At 37.3% G+C, this 21869-nt stretch overlaps 1 protein-coding gene and 1 long non-coding RNA gene across 5 annotated transcripts in view; one reads left to right on the top strand and one right to left on the bottom strand.

Annotated features, from left to right (window-relative positions):
• Positions 1-6075, bottom strand: part of LOC123848295 (bifunctional heparan sulfate N-deacetylase/N-sulfotransferase 3) — a 176962-nt gene extending 170887 nt beyond the window's left edge. For both annotated transcript variants that reach the window (XM_045880526.3, XM_045880528.3), the window contains exon 1: positions 5195-6075. The gene's annotated coding sequence lies outside the window, so the exon portion shown is untranslated. The remainder of the gene's footprint in view (positions 1-5194) is intronic.
• LOC123848297 (uncharacterized) overlaps positions 1-21869 on the top strand; it is an 844895-nt gene that overhangs the window by 195999 nt on the left and 627027 nt on the right. For all 3 annotated transcript variants that reach the window (XR_010409502.1, XR_008506546.2, XR_010409501.1), the window contains one exon: positions 2621-2672. This is a non-coding gene — a long non-coding RNA (uncharacterized LOC123848297). The remainder of the gene's footprint in view (positions 1-2620; positions 2673-21869) is intronic.

The raw sequence follows: 21869 nt of genomic DNA, 5'->3' as shown, positions 1-21869 counted from the left end.
ATGCTGTCCTCTTTGGAAGGACTTCCAAACTTCCTCTGGAAGTTTTCTCCTGTGTCTTCATCTGGCTTCAGCCTCTGAGTCCTTCGGCTCTAAGCATAAATGATCCTGCCTCACAAAAGCCTCGATTCCCCAGATCTGTCGGGTCTCCCTCTTTACACACTCTCACATCACCACCTACTTTACCTCCGCAGCACATTCCATAGGTATAATTAGCCATGTGGCTTTTTGTGTAATATTTCTCCAGAGATTGGAAGCATTTGTAAGTACCTGTCCTGTTCACCTCTATCTTCTAGATACCAATCCATTGCTTGAAGTAAGAACATCCCGCTGAATACTTGTTAAATGAGTGAAAAGAGAGCCTGTACTAAATTTTACAACTAGCAGCTGCCTTCACAAACTAGGGCAGTGATTAAGTCAACCATTTTCCGTGAATGGATACCTCCACAAGTCACACTGGCCTCAAATAATCAGGGTGATAATATAAACACTGTGAATGGCAGTGACCACCTTGACCACAGCCATAAGTCAGGCACATCCAGAAGGTACCTTTTATTGAATCTTACTCAAATACCTATTTTTGCCATTCTGATATTTTTTCAGAATTTGGCATGGCTAGAGTTGCTTTGTAATGCATGTGTATTTAAAAAGGAAAACATCTGTTTTCCACCAAGGAAGCATTAGCCATTATTTAATTATATACCATTAACAAAAGGCAGAGGGAGAAATTATATTTTGGAATCCTAAGCCATTCCGTATACATAGAAAAGAACTGAATATATACAAACATACATTTTGCAAAGTACTGTGATCTCTGCAAGGGGAAGCATCTACTTGTCACTGGAACCTATCTTTCCCACTATCTTCCACCCGCCATCATCCTCAAGTAAAAATCAATTTCTAAATGCAATAGAATCACGTTGAAGTTGGCAGTACAAGAAATGTTGAAAAAAAAGATTGCCATCTGGAAAATGAGTATTAATAACTAAAGAACTTCAGGTTCTAACATAAATGAAAGATATTTAAAAGATCTTGACAACATTCCCCTTTCACAAAATTAACTGTATTTTATAGTGTTGAAAAATGCATTGGGAGGCTTCAAATACATTACATGAATTTGCTAAAAGTAATTTAGTGGTATTAAAAATTGACAAAGAACATGCTCTTCTCTGGGAAGAAATGTGTGAAACTGTGTCATGTTAAATGGACCCTGCTGTGGTAGGCATGTCAGATGCTGATTTGCATGGAGTAAGACCAAGAATACACTCTGTCCCTAGAACTGTGGTTTTCCTTTGGGATGGATGGGCAAATAGCTGCACTTGGGGGCACTGGCTTTGTTTGATATATTAAATGGAAAAATGCCTTTCTATTGCAACTTTCCCTCCTTCTTTGTCTTTAGAAATTATCAAGGAAACAATCTTTTTTTTTTTTTTCACTTCTCTCAGTGTTATGCCAGCCAGTGAGGCAAGACAAGAAAACTACCCCACTACTGCTTGCTGTTTGTTCTGCCTGTATGACTTAAAGGAGAAAATGTCTCCCAAATCCCCTTAATTGAGCTACAATGTATACATCACTGTATGCCTAATAGCAGGGCATTACGACTACTGCCAATGAAGCCTTCAGGATCTACTATAACCTTTGTTGCTTTTATTCTTCTTCAGAGTCATGGGAACAAAAGTATTAACCTAATCTCTCCTTGTTTGCCTAGACCATACGATGTAAAGTCACAGATAAATTTTTGGCTATGTTTTAGGGGAGGTTATATGAACCAGAGAAGCAGAGGCAGCCGATCTGCAGAGAGGATAATGGAAAAAGAGCAGAGAGGAGCAATGAAGAAATACGATAGGGAGTCCTAGGAAGTCTGAGGTCTTGCTCTATTAATCTCTATCCTATGGATGCATCAACAAAGAAGTCAGACAAATTCTTCCTCTGTTACCTTAGGCATCTTTTTGAGCAACTGACACTCAACCCAATTGGGCTATCATGGGAGAGGAAAGAAATCACCTAAACTGGACTATATATACTTCCTTAGGGAAGGCACCACATGTAATGGTCTTGGGTACTGGTTTAAGCCTGACACAACAATAGGTGCTGAGTAAATATCTCTTGAATGAATAAATGATCATTTCATATGTAGGAGTACATAAGGGTAGAAGTGGTGGAAATGACTACAGTGGTACATGAATTGCCTCTATTATATCAAGAGACATATCAAGCACAAATGCTTGAAAACCTATAGAGAGACAATATAATCTGGTGGTTCAGGGCATGTGCATTGGAACCAGACTCAAACTGAATCCCATCTTTACCACTTGCAGGTATATGATCTTAGAAAGGTAAGTAACCTCTCAGTGCCTCAATTTCCTCATTTGTGAAAAGGAAATAATTAGAGCATCTACCTCAGATAATCTTTTTGAAGATTACGTTGAGCTAAAAATTAATATATTAGTGCTTAGAACAGTGCCTGGACAAAGTAACCATTCTATGACAGTTAACTGTTGTTTTAAAAAACTTTCGTATCTATTACTAAATATCTAGATAACAGTACTAATCAACAAGTCTTGCATTATTATTTAATTTTTTTCATGTCTATTTGTCCTATCTTTCAAAACAATTTCTACAGTGTTGAACAACAAGGAAGATAGAAAAGGATCTCTGAGATCATCATTTTCCAGGTAAGGGACCAAAGCCCAGAGCTAGCAAGGGAGTTGTCCAAAAGTACATCTCTCATGGCAGAACCAGGCCTAGAATTCATATCTAGCTTCATGTTATTCTCAAACATCATAACCAAAGAAAAGAATTAAAAATGAAGTGTATGTAAAATGGATAACCCATCATTGAGATGCTAAAATGTTTAGTATGGGACTTTAACACTTGATTTTTAAGCTCATGTTTGGTAATAGTAATCAAGAGTTATAGCCCTCAGTAACTTGTAGGAGTTTTTGTGAGATAATTTGTTATACACATTAATTGTAGAAAAGCCTGAATTTTTCTCTAGTTATACAACTTAAAGAAAATTGATGAAGAATGTTTAGAGTAACATGAAGGTCACTGTGATATCCCAGAACCTAAGGATAGTTTTTATTAAAAACAAACACAAAAAACCCATTTGGTTTTCCACAACAAATTATTGGGTACTCTAAGAAAAAAATTCAGTTACAAAACAATTTTGAGCATTGTTCAGACTAATTATCATTATAATGTAAGCTGTTACTTTTGTGGTCTGGCAGCATCCTCTAAACTGGACAGGTGTTTAGAGTTCATGCATGTCAGTGTGAATGCTTATCTTCAATAGCCACACCTCAGGAAAAGCAAACTTCCATGGTTTTTCCTATCATCTGAACTGTTAAGCAGTTATAAATCCAAGACATTCATTTAGTTGAGAGTAGTGTTTTTATCACCAATTCTATTTCTCTGTTTTTATAGTGCATACAAATCACAAAGTATTTAAATATAGTTTTCTTTGAATATATTTTATACCTCAGCAAATACATATTTAAGTTTAAAAATTGGCACTAATTACTAAACAACAATTGAGACTCAGTCAGGTTTCAAGGAAGTCATACAAGATTCCCTGAATTGAAAGAAAAAATTGTAATTTCTTTATGGTTTTAAAATTCTGAAACAGCAAGTTGACCACTGAATATTTAGATTTTAGCTTATAATAACTTCTTCAGCATTGAACTGAATATGTGTTAATATATATATATATAGTCCAGAAAAATGAAACTCAATGCCTGGTTATCTCTTCTACTCTATTTTTTTTTTTCAACAAACCTTTCAGTTATACCACAAATTACTCTAATACTTGCTGTAATCTTCAGAAATAATACTTTCCTCAAGAAAATGTACTGAAAGAGAAGGTATACCATAACTCAACTGAAATAAACTATAACAAATCTCTCTAGAAAGAGATAAAAGTTTTGTTTTATCTAAAACATTTTAGTAACCTAAGAATCTTTCATTCTAAAAACTATGAAGAAATTAACTCGTGACCAGTTTAATAGTAATATTTACTTATACAAAGAGAGAAGCCTTCTGTTTTACCATTAGGACCATAAAGAAAAACAATAAAAAATGAGAGATGATAGATACTGTGTTAACTGGAGAAAGAAAGAGCTTCTGTTAGGGCAAACCTCTTGATATGTTCAGTACTATTTTTCAAGAGTCTCTTTCAAATTTATTTTTGAAATCTCCTTCTCAAATACAGTATTAATAGGAAGCTATAGTTGAAGAAAAAGGGAAAAATGCCCTTCAGCTGACTATCAGATGTTTGAGAGTTTGTCCTCCGTATCATTCTGCTCTGTGGTGAATAGCATTGTTCAATAGTTGATCATATGATATTTTCTAAGGACAAAGAAAAAGTGGGTTGGAGATCAGTTTCACATGTATCTGAATATTTGATTTCTATTTTAATCTAATATGAAGATGTAGCTGTTTATATTACTTAGGAGTGATTTCCTTAAAACTCTTCCCAGATTACATATGTTGCTGTACTTCAATGTGTTTATAAAGAATATAAATTAAATTTCAACTTTAAATGAGTTTGAAGCTTAAATAGTTTCCAGATATTAGAAGAACTAGTTGGAGATAATCTAGGTAAACCTTTTAAACAATGTTCACTTGGTTCTTTTGAAGAAAAAAAGTAGACATATTAAATGGAAGATACATGTATTTTCTTTTAAAGCTTCTATATTCAATACATAGCCTGATTCTTTCTCTCCAGTTGCATGTAATTTTATTAACTGTGCAATTTTAAACAATGTTTATGAAATGAATTGCATCAAATAGAAAGATTTGTTGAGGATCATTACTGTATAGATAGACAGGTATAGTTTAAATCTCTAATGTCGCTTACATATTTCTAGTCCATCAAGCAATACACATGTGTTCTGTTTAACAAATCTGCTGCAGAATAATTACAACTTGTTGGTGGAGATCTTAAGCAGTTATAAGGGATCATCTCCTTAATACTTCAATGTTAGTGAAGAGAAGCTTTAAAATTACCCGAGAATGATATTTCTGTGTCTCACTTAATTAAAATGCTCTATTTCTTCTACAAGAATCAAATGAGGCACTTGTTCAATCCTGAAATTTTTAGATTAATTGAAAACAAAGTTGCTCTCTCTTACTAGAAGCCCTTCTTACATTTATGAGTGAGCATTAATGGATAGTGTAAATAAACAGATGCACTTACCTGGAATTAAAGTTGAAAGCGCCGACAATGCTTCACAAAGTTTCAACAGAAAAGAAACTGAAACAGCAGCATCCACTACCACCGGCTTAGGCTTTTTGGCTTCACAAGTGGTAGCATTTCCAGTTATGGCCCAGTACCCTTGTGTTATGTAACATCTTATTAATATTAGCCATCAAACTGCTACCAAGCTGGTGAGGCACTAGAGGGCAAGAGTGTCACATGCAAGACCCGTCGCCAAGGGACAGGCTTTGGTACCACTTCGGGAAGACAGATGCTAACTAAGCTGATAAATAACACGATGCCTGAACGCAACAGCGAACTTGTAATGTTCCTAAAAGAATATTTTAAATGTCAATTTTCTGACGAGCTGCAGAGTTAACAGGTTAATAAATATGCATAAGCAAATAACCACACCATGCAAAAGTTTCGGGATTATATTTGTAAACCTACAGTCATCCGGGAGGCTATTTTTTTTTTCATTGTCTAAATAAACTTATTTAAAACATAAGAGGAAAGGCTAATTAAATAATAACTAGTGACAGTTTCAGGACCCCTTCAAACCGCGAGAAACTTGTCCTGCTCGGGAGTGCCACCTCTGGAGTCGCATTCCGAGTCGCCGGGGTCGGGGTCCTGGGCGAGGAGCGGCCCCGTCCGTCGTCCACGGCGATTACCTCGGGCTGCAGCCGTCCGCGGGATCCTCCTTCCCGGGGCGCTCGGCCCCAGCGACTCCCCGGGGGCGGCCCCGCGGTCCGGGCGGCGTTTGGAGGGGACTCGGTGCCGGGAGCCGGGCGGGGGCGACGCGGACGGCCCTTCCCTCGCCCGCCCGGGCACCCCGCGGACACCGCCGGCGGGCGACTGGGGCTGGTCCGGAGCGCGGGCGGCGCAGGGCTGGCGGCTGCTGCGGGGCGAGCGCGGCGGGCGCGCCGGGGACTCGCGCGCTCGCTCCGACGCGCACCGCGTCCCCGGGACCCGCCCGGCCGCGCCGCCGCCGCCGCCGCCGCCCTCCCGCCGCCCTCCCGCCGCCTCCCCGCTCCCGGGCCGCGCGCGCGCCCGCCGGGGGAAGGGGTGGGGACGGGGGCGGGAGCCGGCGGCTGGAGGCGCGTCCGTCCGCCTGGCTCGCGCCAGCCGGGGCCTCGGCGTGGTGACCCGGGCGTCGCGTCCCGGCCGGCGCGTTCCGACGGCCGCTGCTGGGAGACGGTGGAGGCCGCCAAGGATGAGACTGGTCGCGCCGCCTGGGAAGTGGGTGCATCGTCCCCTCTGGTCTTGCTCCTGCTGGTGGTGACACGACCTGGACCTGGCAGCGTGTGGCGGGCGACTGGTAAACCAGAGTTGCCTCTGTTTGCCAGCTTTCTGCAAGGCCATGTGTTCCAGTTCCTGAAGACGAGCGGAAGACCAGCAGTTGAGGCGACATTTTGGATACAAGGTGTGAGGTTGCACTCCTTCAAAACTTTATTTGATCAGGAGCCTCAATCGAATGATTTTTTTAAATCTTATTTTGATCCACTAACATAGCATATGTGAGAGTTTAGTACGTGGGGGAGGTGGGGTCTTCTAACGATAACTTGTAGTGGCATCTGTGGTCTTTTGTCCCAGCTACTCACACCTGTTTATGGAAGCAGTACGCCTGTTTATTTTGGAGGCTCCAACCGCACTGCCTCACCCTTTAGCCCATTTGCTTCAGGTCAACAGCTACTCTCACTGGGTGACCCAAGACTCAGGTCTCACCACTGGAGGTGTTGTGTCCTTCTGGTGGCTGGGATTAGTTTACAGAGAAGTATGTGACCAACCCTGGCCAATCAGAGACAAAAAGGCACCGTTCTAGGACTTTTGGCCACCCCCTCCCACCCGCACTTAGGGAAGTGGACCCTCTTCTATGGGACTTTGCAGAATGATGTGTGAGCTTGGAAATTCTTGTGTCAGCATATGAAGTTTGAGAATGAAGCTAATACTCAGGGAGGCATGCCTGGGAGTTGGAGAAAAGTTAAACCCAGATGGGGATGTTTGAGTTCGGAATCCAGCTGTGGCTGAAACAAGAACTTACCTTGTTTTTCAGTTTTCAGATATGAATCAGTATTTTGCTTTGAAGCATCTTGAGTTGAAATTTTTGTCCATCGGAATTGAAAGAGCCAAATAAATGATACAGGAATTAAACATTTTGGCCATTTATTAACTTTATGAGGGCATTTGGATATTGTAGAGCAAGACCTTTGATTAGATCCCAATGCCCTGAAAGAGTTAGTTTGGAATTTAAAAAAGCTGGGAAAGTTGTATATCCTTCTTGATCTACATGATAGAGAGGTTACAGAAGTGTCTGAATCTATTACTCCTTCTGGAAGCCTACAAAAATGTCAAGATGGTAAAATTCTTTGACCAAGTGACATGTATTAGATTGGTTTATTATTTTTTTAATTGGTGCCCCTCCCTTTTCCTTTCAGGAATTTTAGGAACCTCGATTTATTTTTTTACACTCCTTTCAAGAGAGCCTGCTCTGTTATCCATATGATATGTCATCCATATCATACATTCATCATTTCAATCATCAAAAAAAAAAAAAGATTAATGAATCCATACATTCTGAATGTTTCAAGATCTGTAGTTAAGCTCAGAAATGGCATTCACTTCTTTCTTCTTCTATTTTCCCTGTACAAAAAGAAAAATAAAATAGAAAACCTCTTTTACAGAATAAGATCCTTAGGATTTTTACGACTATGTTTTGGCATTTTCTTTAGCTAGATGTGACAGAGGCACAATCGGGTTTCCTGATGCTTTGGGAAGAACTGCTACCTTCCTGGGTGACTGCTACTTCCAGCCATCCATCTGAAAGTACAGATATTTTAGGGTTATGACATCTTTCCCTATGAGATAGTTAAATCTCATAGCCCTCTTTCAGAAATTCCCATCTGGGCACATGGGAAATTTAGACCAATGTAGTAGCAGATCGATAGGCCGCCTATAATCCCTTTCTCTTTACTTGCCCAGCAGATAGGTAAGGACAGGACAGATAGCTTGTCCACCATTGCCCCCTCTAGCCTTTCCTTCCTATCTTCTTTTTCTAACCCAAGAACATTAAGGCCAGGGAACAATTTTTTCCTCCAGATTGGTGTTCCAATTTAGTGTAACGTGAGTTATAAACAGCCAAGAACCTGTGACAGCAGATGAGGCAGAGGTGAAGGTAACAGTCTGGTCCAGGGCCTCACATTTGTGAAGCATCTCAAGTTAAATCATGTCCAGATGAGCTGATATGGTATTTTTTAATGTGACAAATGTGCTAGTTTATACTTTAAGGATATACCCCAGTTTTTTAACTACCTTTAGCTTATCTATTACTACTATCTACATACATACTGGGGACCTCAAAAAATGGAAGTTCAGGCTTCTGGCAACCTCTGAGAAGCCTTGAGACAATATGAAATATTCTTGTCAGACGCACAGCTTCAAATGCAAAAGGGAGAGTCTGTAAATTAAATATCTAAAGAAACCATTAAGAAGAAGAGAAAAAGAACAAATCTACGCACTTTTGTAAACTGAAATAATTATTGTATTTAGTGACTCTGAAATAAGGCTTTGAATCACGGTGATGTAGAGATTTAACAGTTTTTAATAGGTTACAAATTATTTGTATATTTTGATAGATCTTTGGCTTTCATCTAAAGGCTTCTGTGTGGAGGGTGATGGTTATAAAAGAATTTTAGGAAAAGTCATTTGTATTTGCAGAGTTGTTTTCTATTTTTCAGTGCCTAAATTAAAGCAGTATATTATTCTAACTAGTTTTTAAAAATGCAGGTGTTTATAAAGAACACATCAGTACTTCTGGCCTGAAATAGCTAGTAAGTATATTACTTTTCTTGAAAAATATTCAGCTTGGATTTATAGTTGTAGTAATTAGTGACGCTGTTAAGCTGAAGGTAATAGAGTGAAGATTTCAAAGAAAACATGTTTCTAGCTGGGAACTGCTAACTCAGCTCAAGGAAGCATACCCCAGTTCTATTGTCTTAAGAGATGTTAAAGTGAAAATAGATCAAAATCAGAAATCTCAGCAAAATGATTGGTTAGGAGGCAGCAAAGTGGAATCAGGTATCGGGCTTCTTGGAAGCCACAGAAAGATCAATTTTACCTGCTTCCAAGTCTCCTTGCAAACATTGCCTGTGAAAAGTATATAAGGTTGAATTTGTGGTATGAAGATTTCATTTTATAAAACACCATAGACTAGGTTAGAGCTGTGGTTCTCATACTTCGGTCTGCATCAGTATCCTCTGGAGGGCTTACTAAACCACTGGTTGCTAGGCCCCATTCTCAGAGGTTCTGATTTAGTGGAGGTGGGTGGGGCCTGAGAATTTGCATTTTTACCAAGTTCGAGGGTGATGCACATGCTACTTATCTGAGAGCATACTTTATGACCCCCAGGTTTAGAACATTATTGAGAGCACAGATTGTCTTTATGTGGTCTGTAAGAATGAACATTTATTATTACTATAAGTATTAAAGATTTATTTACTTGAGAGAGAGAGTGCAAGTGGGGGGGAGGGGCAGAGGGACGGGGGAAAGAGAGAATCCTCAAGCAGACTCCCCAGTGAGCATAGAGCCCGATATGGGGTTTGATCCCAGGACCCTGAGATCATGACCTGAGCTGAAGTCAAGAGTCGGATGCTTATCGGGCTCCCTGCTCGGCAGGGAGTCTGCTTCTCCCTCTGACCCTCCCCCCTCTCATGCTCTCTCTATCTCATTGTCTCTCTCAAATAAATAAATAAAATCTTAAAAAAAAAAAAAAAGAGTCGGATGCTTAACTGACTGAGCCACCCGGGCACCCCTGAAAATTTATTATTATATAAATTATTTGGTTTTCAAAAACAGTATCTGTTTTTATGTTAATCATAATAAATATACAATAAAGTCAGTATTTTAATTGGTTCTCCATACAATCAATTAAGTAAACTATCAAATAAAAAAAATTTTTTTTAAAGTAAAAGGTAGCAAAATTTGGAAACAGGCAAATGGCTGCTACAATCTTACCTCGTTGAGGGCTGCCTCCCTCACTGGTTCATTTTGTGTTTTCCACTGCCCCAGGTAGAGGGTCTCACAACAGTGGTCATTTAAAACACACTAAGGAGGAGAAACAAATTATTTTCTCAGTCTAGTAGGTAATGTTTTACACTGTTTCTGAAAAAGGAAATTATTTTATTTTATTCTGTCATTAAATGTTTTTTATTCCTGAGCTGAAGAGTACCTCTACTCATTATTTTCTATCAATTCTGTTTAATTTCAAATGCTTTGTCCTCGAAAAATAGTTTTTTCTCTTTGTGCAACTAGGTTAAGTTCGTACGTGCTAGTCATAATGTCTCTAGAGTTAATTACAAGCCTAGGGTGATGACTGTTTGGCAGTGTAAACATATTCGTATCTATAGGTTTAGCAGACACTGTTGAAATAACTTGTTTTGTTCCATCTTAATGGGGAAATACAAGTAATCATCAGATTGTAGAACATGCTCTGGAGTCTTCGAAGCTATTCTTAATATTCAGGCAGGACCAAACATCATTAAGGTGTTTCTTTGAACTCACTTGCAACATTAAAACATCATTTTATTGTTTGGCCTCATGCCATGAAGTACCAGACAGACTCATTGTGAGAGTAAAGTGGGTGATTCTGCTCTCAAATTGTGTGAAAACAGGCTTCATAAAGAACTCGGAATATATTCCCTTCCATCTTAGTATGATGTTTCTCCATTATATCCGATCCTTGGATTTCAAGAGATTGAAGAAAATAATAAATATTCAAGGAGTAAGAATTGTATGAATTAATTTTATTTTGTTCCTCTGAAAGTATGTCTTTGAAATAGTGATATGAGAAGTTGTTAGAGAAAAGAGAAATAGCAGAGAAAATTGAGATGCCCTGTACATTAAGGATTGACAAATCCAATATTCTTAGGCTTGAGGCTTTTTGACTGACTTCTCCACCAAACATTTGAATTAGAGAACTGTGAGTATAAAAAATGAAAATTTAATTGGTAAAGGGAAAATTTATGCATACAGTTTTTCTCCCTCAGATATGAACAAGTGCCCTCAGTAGTATAGAAGAAATGAAAATGGAAACTCTGCTCACCTAGCATTAAATTTAAGTGTTGCTCGGCATCTTTGGCATTCTGAGAGAAAAGGTAGTGGATGCTGTCATTCAGTTTTCTTAAAATCAAACTTGAAAAACACATAGATGAGTGAAATTACAGGAACCTACTGATTAAGTGCAAAGTATTTTTCTCCAAAGTCTCAATTTAATTGTTGGGATTCGTGATCGTTTTATTTTTCCTCTGTAGGATACAGTGCAGCCCTTTGGCAAAGATAAATAAGTATTGCTTGGACAAATGAATCCAAATCTTAAAATATTATTTTTCTTAAGCAGTTTATGTAAAGTATATTTAAGAATTAACCTTTGAAAAATTCCATTAGTAGTTGTGCCTGTACTTTTATATATAAATTGTACATTTAAAACATGATAGCTTTGTATTTACGCAAAAAATTTTTTTTAACTTGGTTGAAGGGCTTGGGGTGGTAACAAATATTTTTCATTCAAGCTTCACTACTCTAGGAGCAACAGTTTTCTGGCTCTTAAGAATCTTAACTGTAACACATATAGAAAGCTATTGTTTTTCAGTAAACCAAACAAAGCCAGGAAAACCATATCAATTTAATTTATGTTACTTTACAAATAATAAACTATATATTATCATTCCTTCACGTCAGACTTGGTCATTTTATATATGTATCCATCTGTGTCTGTTTTACAAATCCTTTACCTGAGAACTTACATTTTGACAAATAGTAATAAATAGAACCTCTGCACAATAATAGCAACAGAGATGCCAATGAAACAGAAAACATGATGAGCACTTGTCACACCTTGGGGCTTTGTATATGCTGTGTCATGTAATCTGTGTAAGAGCTCAACAAAGTATCATTATTATTGTGTAGAAGTAGAAGACCAGGCTTAGGAAGTATAAGTAATGTTCCAAAGTCTATCCACTGATGGTGGGTGACCTTTGAAGTAGGTTGGGTGTAGGGTGAGGAGGCGAGTGAAAAAAAATGATGATAGGTAGAAATTTAATTCCAAAACTCATGCTCATTTCATTATATTGTGATGCTTTCCCAATGCATTAGTTATGCTTAGACCATCAACAAATATGTATAGTGTATCTATGCACATGTATATAATGTGCTGCAGAAATATAGTAGTGAGCTAAACCCTGACCTCCTGATTTTCACATTATTATTACACAGCTATTATTTCACAATTTAATTACATTACTTATAATTGTCACTACTGTAAGTCCGCAACAAAGCATTATGGGTAATGTGAGCAAATATCAAGCAAACTGACCTAGTCTGGGGAGGAGTGAGGGTGTGTAAAGGGTCAGAGAAACTTACCTATGGGACTAATTTTTAGTGATTCATAACACTTGACCCAATTTCTTTCTTCAGTTCTCCAGAAAAAACAAAACAAAACAAGACAAAAAACAAAAACCACAGTCACAGCCATGGAGGGTCTAGGGTACTGGAGAGTGAAGGGTGGAGAGTATATGTGAATGATTTAATTTTAATAGCCTGGCAATAACCTGTTTGGAAAGGTCTCAGTGTTTGCAACCACCACATTTCTGAAGGATTGGATTCACTTTGTAACTAATAATTTTCTTGACTTAACAAATTCTCTTTGTAGGGGCACCTGGGTGGCTCAGTTGTTAAGCGGCTGCCTTTGGCTCAGGTCATGGTCCCAGGGTCCTGGGATCGAGCTCCGCATCGGGCTCCCTGCTCAGCGGGAAGCCTGCTTCTACCTCTCCCACTCCTGCTGCTTGTGTTCCCTCTCTCACTGTCTCTCTCTCTGTCAAATAAATAAATAAAATCTTAAAAAAAAAAAATTTCTCTTTGTAGTCACTTACTCAAATGTTAAAGCTCTTTCAGTGGGACAGGACCCTTAGTAAACTACTATCCCTCTGCCTACTAATCTATGCCAGATGCTGTCATGTTCCTTATTTCACTGGATTGCTGCAGAAGTTCTGATTGGAAGGTCTCTGATTGGAAGACATCTGCTAGTTGTCTCCCAAAATTCACTCTCTCCTTCTTCCACAATAATCACATTGGTATTAAGACATGTGGCAATCTGGGGGGAAAAAGGGCTGCATCTTCCAGCTAGATGTGGCTCAACTTTAGCTAATGGGATGCAAGAGGGAAGATTGTGTGATTATTTCTGGGAACCTTCCTGTAGTAGACAGACATGAGAGAAGCCCTTGTTATTTTTGTCTCCTGGTGTTCAGGAGACATCTCCCTATATCCTCTCCCTCCCTATGAGGGCAGGCAGGATCAGTGATTTGTCACAAACCAATAAAATATGGCAAAGGTGGCAGGATGTCATTCTCTTGTTTAGGTTATGTTACATAAGACTCCACCTTGCTAGCAGACTAACTCTAGAGGCTCTCCTTTCTGGCTTGATGAAATAACTGGCCAAACTGCGGGTGCTCATGTGTCAAGGAACTGCAAAAGTCCTTGAGAAACTGTGGGAGTCCTCTAGAAACTGTGAACAGCCTTTAGGAGCTGTGTCCTCCAGTAGCTGAAGTCGGCCTCCAGCCAACAGCCAGAAAGAAGGGTCCTCTGTCCTACAACCACAGGACATGGATTCTGCTAATGACCTGAGTTGACTTAGAAATGGATTCTTCCCCACTTAGACCCCAGATGAGAATGCAATCCAGCCAATATCTTGATTGCAGCACTGTGTAATGCTAAGCAAAGGAACTAGCAAGACTGTGTCTGTATTCCTGACCCAAGGAAACTGTAAGATAATAAATACCTGTGTTTAAGGTGCTAAGTTTGTGGTAATTTGTCATATGGAATAGATGACTAATACACTCCTTCAGAGACCGCCAACACAAACTCTTTGCCCTCTTTTTCTTTTTCATGTCCTTCTCCATTGCATTGCCTAAAACTCAGCTACAACTTTACTGGGCCAAGAGGTTGAGGGCCACACTTTTGGGATGGTGGAGGCTTGAACTAGACAAGATTTAGGTTCCTTGGGGGAGGAGGGAGAGTTATGTGAGCATAACCGTTTATCTTGTTTGGGCCATTATTTCGTCTTTTCTACTTTTCTATCTTTTAATGCTGAAGAGTCCAAATAATTCAGTAAGTATTATTAGCTGGAGTTTGTTTCATTTTACTGTTTACTACTGTAAGAATTCGTGTTTAATTATACAGAAGAAGAACTATCATTCATTACTTTACACACAGAGACCCCGACCGTTAATATCTGGTCTGTTTCTCTTTAGTATTTTAGTAACTTTTTGTAAGAGAAAACCTCTACAGCAAATACTTGTGACATTTAAATGTCATGACTTCTCTGTCATTAAGATTAAAGTGTACTGAAATTACTTTAAAACGTCTGTTTGCAATGTAAAAAATCCAATCAAACAAGCATTTGGCATAAAAGAGAAAATATCCCATCCACTTTTTTCATTAAATTTAAGCTTTTTTTTTTTTTAAAGTCAACTTAGGCCATCTATTTTTTGTGTTCAGAAATGTCACCTCAGTAACTAAACATATAAGTTGGATTCCCAGTCCTTGGCTGTTGATATAGAAGTTTATTTTGGATACCTAAGATATCTAGATTTTTTTTCATTCATTGATGAGTCTCAGATCACTGCTTAACTTCGGGCATATGTAAGTTGTGCTTTTGTTAATCTTTTCACAAGCTTTATATAGTTCCCTCCTCCACACCTTTACTCAACTCCCCAGCTGTACTGGTATTACCTGCTCTGCGCTTCACCTAAATGGGCCCTTCCTGAAATCTCAGCTTCTTTATGGGATCTCTCTTAGATCAGGTTAGACATCTATGATTTGTCCGTCCCCCAACCCAGATCATTCCCTCTCCACACTCATCAGATAGCATTAAGAACCTGCTACTTTCTTACAATAAGACTTTCTTTTTGCCACTTCTGTTTTGCTGGTCTGCATAAAATAGAGATTTAGTAGCATTTTTGTTGGACAGTTAGCTGATAAATACGGTCCAAATTCTATTAATAGCTATACTTTCCATTTATTAAATAAGTAAGATCATTTTCTTTTTTTTAAAGAACTTTTCTTTCTTTCTTTCTTCTTTCCTTTCTTCTTTCCTTTCTTTCTTTCCTTTCTTCCTTTCTTTCTTTCCTTTCTTCCTTCCTTTCTTTTCTTTCTTTCTTTCTTTCTTTCTTTCTTTCTTTCTTTCTTTCTTTCTTTCTTTCTTTCTTTCTTTCTTTCCTCCCTCCCTCCCTCCCTCCCTCCCTCCCTCCCTTCCTTTCCTTCTAGAAGGAGCATGAGCAGGGGGAGGGGCAGGGGGAGAGGGAGAGAGAGAATCTCAAGCAGACTCCGTGCTGAGCTTAGAGCCCGATGTGGGGCTCCATCCCATGACCCTGAGATCATGGCCTGAGGGTTGGACACCCAACCGACTGAGCCACCCAGGTACCCCATGTAGGATCATTTTCAATGAAAGGTCTATGAACTTACTTCATATATGGGAAAGATTTAAGAACAATATATAAAATGAGGAAACATACGCTTGAATTTTGGAATTTTATAACAACCTTACCTTCTGAACTGAAGTCGTGTTAAGAAGGTATGGCTTGGCTCTGGTCATTGTGTTTCATGTACATTGTCCTTGATGTGAGCAAATCTATCCATGTAATCTTGCTGTGTTTCCTTTGGAAATGAGGAAAACTGAGTAAAATGATGTGAGGAGTACAACATGACATTTAAAAAAAAATGATAATTTATCAAGACTCTCCAATTCAAGGTGAAAGTGTCAATTAACACTCAGAGGCTTTTGTGTTCAAGAGTACTTCACAGAAAATAGGTAACCAAATTGAGGCGCTCCTCTTCTGAAATGCTCCCAGGATGTTTAGCAGTGCTTTTATACTATACAGGAGCACTGATGGCAAGATCCCATAATGCACGTCAGTGTATTGTTGACCCTTGAACAACATGGGTTTGAACTGTACAGGTCCATATATACACAGAGTTTTTACAATACAGTACTGTAAATGTGTTTTCCCTTCCTTATGATTTTCTTAATAACATCCTCTTTTTTTTCTAGCTTACTTTATTGTAAGAATACAATATATAATATGTACGACATGCAAAATATTTATCGATCAGCTATTTATGTTATCAGTAAACCTTTAGGTCAGTAGTAGGCTCCTAGTTAAGTTTTGGGAGAGTCAGAAGTTATATACAGATTTTTAACTGTTCAGGGGTTCAGTGCCCTTCCGCCTCTGTATTGCTTTAATTTCCTAATTAGAAAATTCAAATATAAATGGGATTATAAAATCTGACTTATGGTTTGCAAAATCTTTTGTAATCAATTTCATTAAATTCTTAGATGAGTCACTATATTATCTACAAGTGAAGCAGAAGTTCAAGGTATAGGCTTTAAGAGGTTCAAGTTAGTGATAGAATGAAGCCTTAAACTCTGATTCTTTAACTCCTTTAAATTAAACTTCTCTCATTCTTGTGAAAAAGAAATTTTATTTGTGGTGATCAGTGTTTTAAATCCATGCAAGGTAATTAAGTTAAAGAATAGAAAGCACTTTGTGATTTAAATTTCAAGAAGCTGATAATTACCCTAAATTGAACAACTATTTTCTCTCTCACTTTCTGGGGAAAAAAAGAAATTTTCTACAATGTATTTTACATTTGGCACAATTTTAGATATAGTTGCTTTTCTGTTTGATCAAGGTAGAATGGGTAGAGGATATTGCCTCTAGGAGGTTAAAGTAGAAAGCTGGTGAAGGTGGAAAAATTTACCTTTTCCTCTTCTTGACAAGTTACTGCATACATTTGATGAACAAATCCAGATTTTATTTTGTTGCAGTTTTAAGCTTCTGTGTAAGGTAAAATAGTCCAGTGATTTGTCATTTTAAGAAGAATTTCCAATATCCAATTTCAGAGAGATGCAGCACTTTTTTTTTTTTTTTAAGCCAGAGCACATTTAACGATGGTAAATTAAGTGCTGCCACTCATGTGTTCCCAAGGAAGTTATTTTTCAAGGTGATGGTGTCCTTGTAAATCTAACCACCAGTCAGTGGTTTTGTTCCAACCAAAGGGTCATGTTTTGAGTTCCCATCTATATTTTTGACCAGAAAACACCTATCAGATCTTAGTCATCCCTCCCTGCAGCCAGAACCACAATAATATGGAAATAGTCAAAGTGATCTCTGTGTAGCTAAATTAAGTAGAGCCAAGTACTCCCAGGAAGAAAGGATGACATTTCTAATACTAATTTCTGTAAATCAAGGTCAAAACTCAATGGACACTTTGGATTTATAATTCCAAATATTTGCACATCCTTTAAAAGTGGAATTTAACAATTCCATAAAAGTCAAAGATGTTGTGGTATAGCAGAAACAATATTTAACTTGGAGTCAAGGGCCCTGAGTTCTTCTGCCCATTTATTCAAGTGTTTCTCAAACAGACTCTCTGAATCAGGTTCATTGGGAATATTTGCTAAAATGCAGATCCCCCAAATTCCACCCACATCTATTAAATTACAATCTTTGATGGCGACATATTGGGAAGCTGCATTTTTTCAATCACCTGAAGTGATTCTTATGTATTCTAAAGTTCAAGATCTTCTGTTCTTATTTCTGTTTTCTAAATATTCCTTATCCTTGAAATGAAATCATAAAATATTTCAGAATTTTAAGTTTCATGTATTCCCTAACTCTTTGATTCCTTTCATCCTTAGATACCATATTTTTGGGCATGGAAGTTATTTTGTTTAAAATAGTATCACCTGTATAAATGGAAAAAATTATAATCTGTAAGTGCAGTTAATGATTATCCTTAATATCATAGCCATCTTTTACTTATTTGTGAAATTTTTTATCTAAAATTTCAGAATTTAGTGCTGTGTGATTTCACTTGCTCTTGATTTTAGCACACAAAGAAAAATATTTCTTCCCATAAAAAATATAGTATTAGTGTTATGTTATGCCCTTAGAAGAAGTTATATGTGGGAGATGCTCACATTTTAATGACCACCCTACCAAAAAATCCTGTAATGATTCCACAGTCAGGTTTTATGTCAGCAAGATTTTGGTACTGAAGAAAAGCACTGAAAATAAAACTGGAATTATCGAAGGGCTTTGAAGAGGGATGAAGAGAATAATAAAGTGAAATTATTGAGTGAGGTACTAAAATCAGAGATGATGAATTTTTACTCCTCTGTAAGTAACACAAGCTTCATAAGGACAGCAGATTCTTACAAAATTCCACTGAGTAGCATTTTAGCTTTTTTTAAAAAAATCACTGCTCCTTATTAACATTTTTTTTTAAGCCTCCCATGGTATCCTGACTGAATTGCAGGAGGAAAACACGTAATTATTTCTAAAAGTAAGGAAACTATGGTGTGAAAGAATTTATTTTTTTAATGCAGAGGAAGAAAGGGGCTTATAGACCTAAACTCAAGTATGCTCTCCGTAGTTATCTAAGATAACGTATGAGGCCTGGGGCCAATCACACTGTGTTTTCCTGTTCCCATGCCCCAAATATCTTCATATGTCATATGATAAAAGTTTTACACTGAAGAGATCATATTAAAATTTTTCATCAAAGATAATATTAATAGAAAAGAGTAAAAACAGGACATTTAGTCTGATGGCTTTAGCAGAAGCAGGAAGAAAGAATATAATTACTTTTGTTTAGGGAATAATGCGATGTACATAGATTAGCCATTTGTAAAAAAGCACTGGCTGAACATTAATCTTCCTTTTCCCTCTATCATTATGATACTCTCACAACCTGGACTCCTGACCTTAGGTTAGATTTGAGATTTTTAGCTTTAGTTATTGGCTGCCATTTCAGGAGGAAATTATTTTTCTTTTTTCAACTTTTTGTTTAAATTCCAGTTAGTTAGCATATAGTGTAATATTTGTTTCAGGAACAGAATTTAGTTTTCTTATTTCCTAAAATGCATAGTTAAAATAATAAAGAACTTAAATGAAAACTATATATATACAAATATATATATACATTTCTTTATTTATACATATATTTCACATTTCAGGGTGCGTTTACCACTGCTTAAATATTTGCTTGTTAACAACCAGTTGAAAAAAATCACAGCTCTAGAGTTGTCATAGTGTTGGATGTCAGAAGCATTCTTTTTTGAAAGTAGATAAACAAATAATTACAAAATATTTGTAAGAATGCATAACATAGCAAAAATCAGCACATTTGAGGTAACTTCTCCAAGTGCCCTTTTTTAAAAGAGTTCATCAATCTGTGTGACCTCTTTATTAGATACGTGATATTGTTCATCATGTGCCTTCTGCGATGTATTTTCTTCTAATCCTTCTCATAATAGCTTTAAAACAGATAACCAAGGAATTCTCTAGCCAAAAGACAAAGTATGGAAAGAACTTGGGGATAGACACTTGAAGTACAGTTTCAAATAAATTATTAGTTATTAGAAAATAATTAATGTACAATCTACTGATTGTATAAGTTATCTGCAGGGTAAGACTTTCTCCTCCAAAAATGATTGATTAAATTTGTCTCTACTGTTACATTACCTAATAAAAGATATTACTTATGGTACATTTAGAACAGCTAGAATTTGAAACACTTTTGCTTCATGTTTCCAAAGCCATATTGTTTACTAGTGTGAGGTCTTTTTTGAGCATGAAATTTCTAATTATGTCACGTGTAATTTTTCTAATTCCAATAGCCATTTGGAACTTGTTCCTGATTATAGGTTAGTGGAGGTGAATTCTGTACCTTTAGCAAGGGAATATAACCTTTCTTTGTCTAACAGCTGTGATATTTCTTCTTTGACATCAGCAGTGGTCAAAGTATTCCTATCAGGCCACATATTGTACAAAGCGAACAAACACAAAATGATTTATGCACACTTGAGTGTGTCCTATACCTTATTAAGTGAAGATGAATTACTGTATTATGCAGGGGCACATTCTCCCCCTCCCCATCCCCCTTCATTCTTCATAGATTTCAAGGGTTTGGTTTTAGGTCTATTGAAAATGTGTTTTAATGTATTACCACTGTTTTTCCACTTTCTGATGTCTGCTATATGATTGATCATTGCGGTGTTCCTGTAGGAAATATGGGTTGGATTCCATTTTGGATGGAACCCAGCATATACAAGGTTTAGATTTCTCTTTGTATTACTTGTTCATATGTGATTTCTGCTGAAAGATTTCCAATTGTGTATGTCATATTCAAGATTTTGATATATATGGCTTAGGTCTCTATTCTCCTTTTGCATGTGTGTCATTTTATGAGGTCACTAATGAACATTCTATTAAGGCACTTTGGTTAAAGCACTTTAGCACAAAGAATGGCTTTTAGGGATCAATAATTATGGTGAATAAAGTAATGCATTAATTCAGAAAGGGATCATTTGTCATTAACTTCATAAATGCACACTATCTTATGGTTTAATGGACAAGCTTGCTCCAATCTATCACTCTACAGAGTATTACCATTTATAGTCTGATTGCTGTTTTATCAGAAAGTCCCAAGGCAAAGAATTAAGAGTTTTTAAGAAGCCAGAGAAAGGGTATGTGATCTCACCCTTAAGCCTCAGGGAAATATTTTGCATAAAATCTGTTCCCTGATGCTTTTAAGTTTAGGTTTGTGAAGGTCCTTTGATTTGTTGTTGTTTGATTCTGCCAATGTGCTGAAAGGTCAAATGTGAAAGACAAGTAACTTGGATACTGAAAGGCTCGTTGTTCCAAAACTTAAGGGGTGTACATTCCATTGATAAAAAGTGCACAATTGTTCATATTTGTGTAAAAAGAAAATTTTCAGATAAGACTGTATTGCAGTGTTTTACAATTACAGCTGCATATGTAGCAATATAATTGCCAATCTATTTAGGAGCCAAAGATTTAATTTTACTTAAGAAATCTTTTAATCTGTTTCTATAATTAAATGGTCAGAAAGCAGTCTGATGTAAACAGAAGAAGCCCTCTAAAATTTTTGCAGATTAATGAGCAGGATTTTCTTTTCATAATAGTTCCTGTTCCTTGTGTAGCAGAAAGAGGAGATCCAATTGCTAAACTTGTTATCCAGATCCTATCTCATTTTAATAATGAAGTCACCAAAGATTTGAGGCATTGACCAACTTGCTGAATTTTACAGGAATAAATGATAGTACAAGTATTTTGATTTGGAAAGAAAATCTAAAAGCCACAAAAATGAGAGGAAGTTTTCAATTAAATAATCCCCAAATCCAAAATAATAATACAAGTTTTGTCCCCGGTTGCTTAGAAAAATCTATCTATTGCTTTCATATATTCTGGAAAATTATCAATTCTTAATTGTTCGCAACAGATAAGAGATTGCCTTCTTTATGTAATTATGTGTATGTTCTAAAATGAATAAATAACATTAAATCAAAATTTTCGATTTCAAGTAAGTTTTTTTTTATTATGTTATGTTAATCACCATACATTACATCATTAGTTTTTGATGTAGTGTTCCATGATTCGTTGTTTGTGTATAACACCCAGTGCTCCATTCAGTACGTGCCCTCTTTAATACCCATCACCAGGCTAACCCATCCTCCCACCCCCCTCCCCTCTAGAACCCTCAGTTTGTTTCTCAGAGTCCACAGTCTCTCATGGTTCATCTCCCCCTCCGATTCCCCCCC

This window comes from Mirounga angustirostris, unplaced genomic scaffold, assembly GCF_029215605.1.
Source record: "Mirounga angustirostris isolate CCGP_5_RB_7025 unplaced genomic scaffold, mMirAng1.0.hap1 SCAF_2, whole genome shotgun sequence".
Classification (NCBI taxonomy): Eukaryota; Metazoa; Chordata; class Mammalia; order Carnivora; family Phocidae; genus Mirounga; species Mirounga angustirostris.
This window is presented reverse-complemented; position numbering and strand designations above follow the sequence as displayed.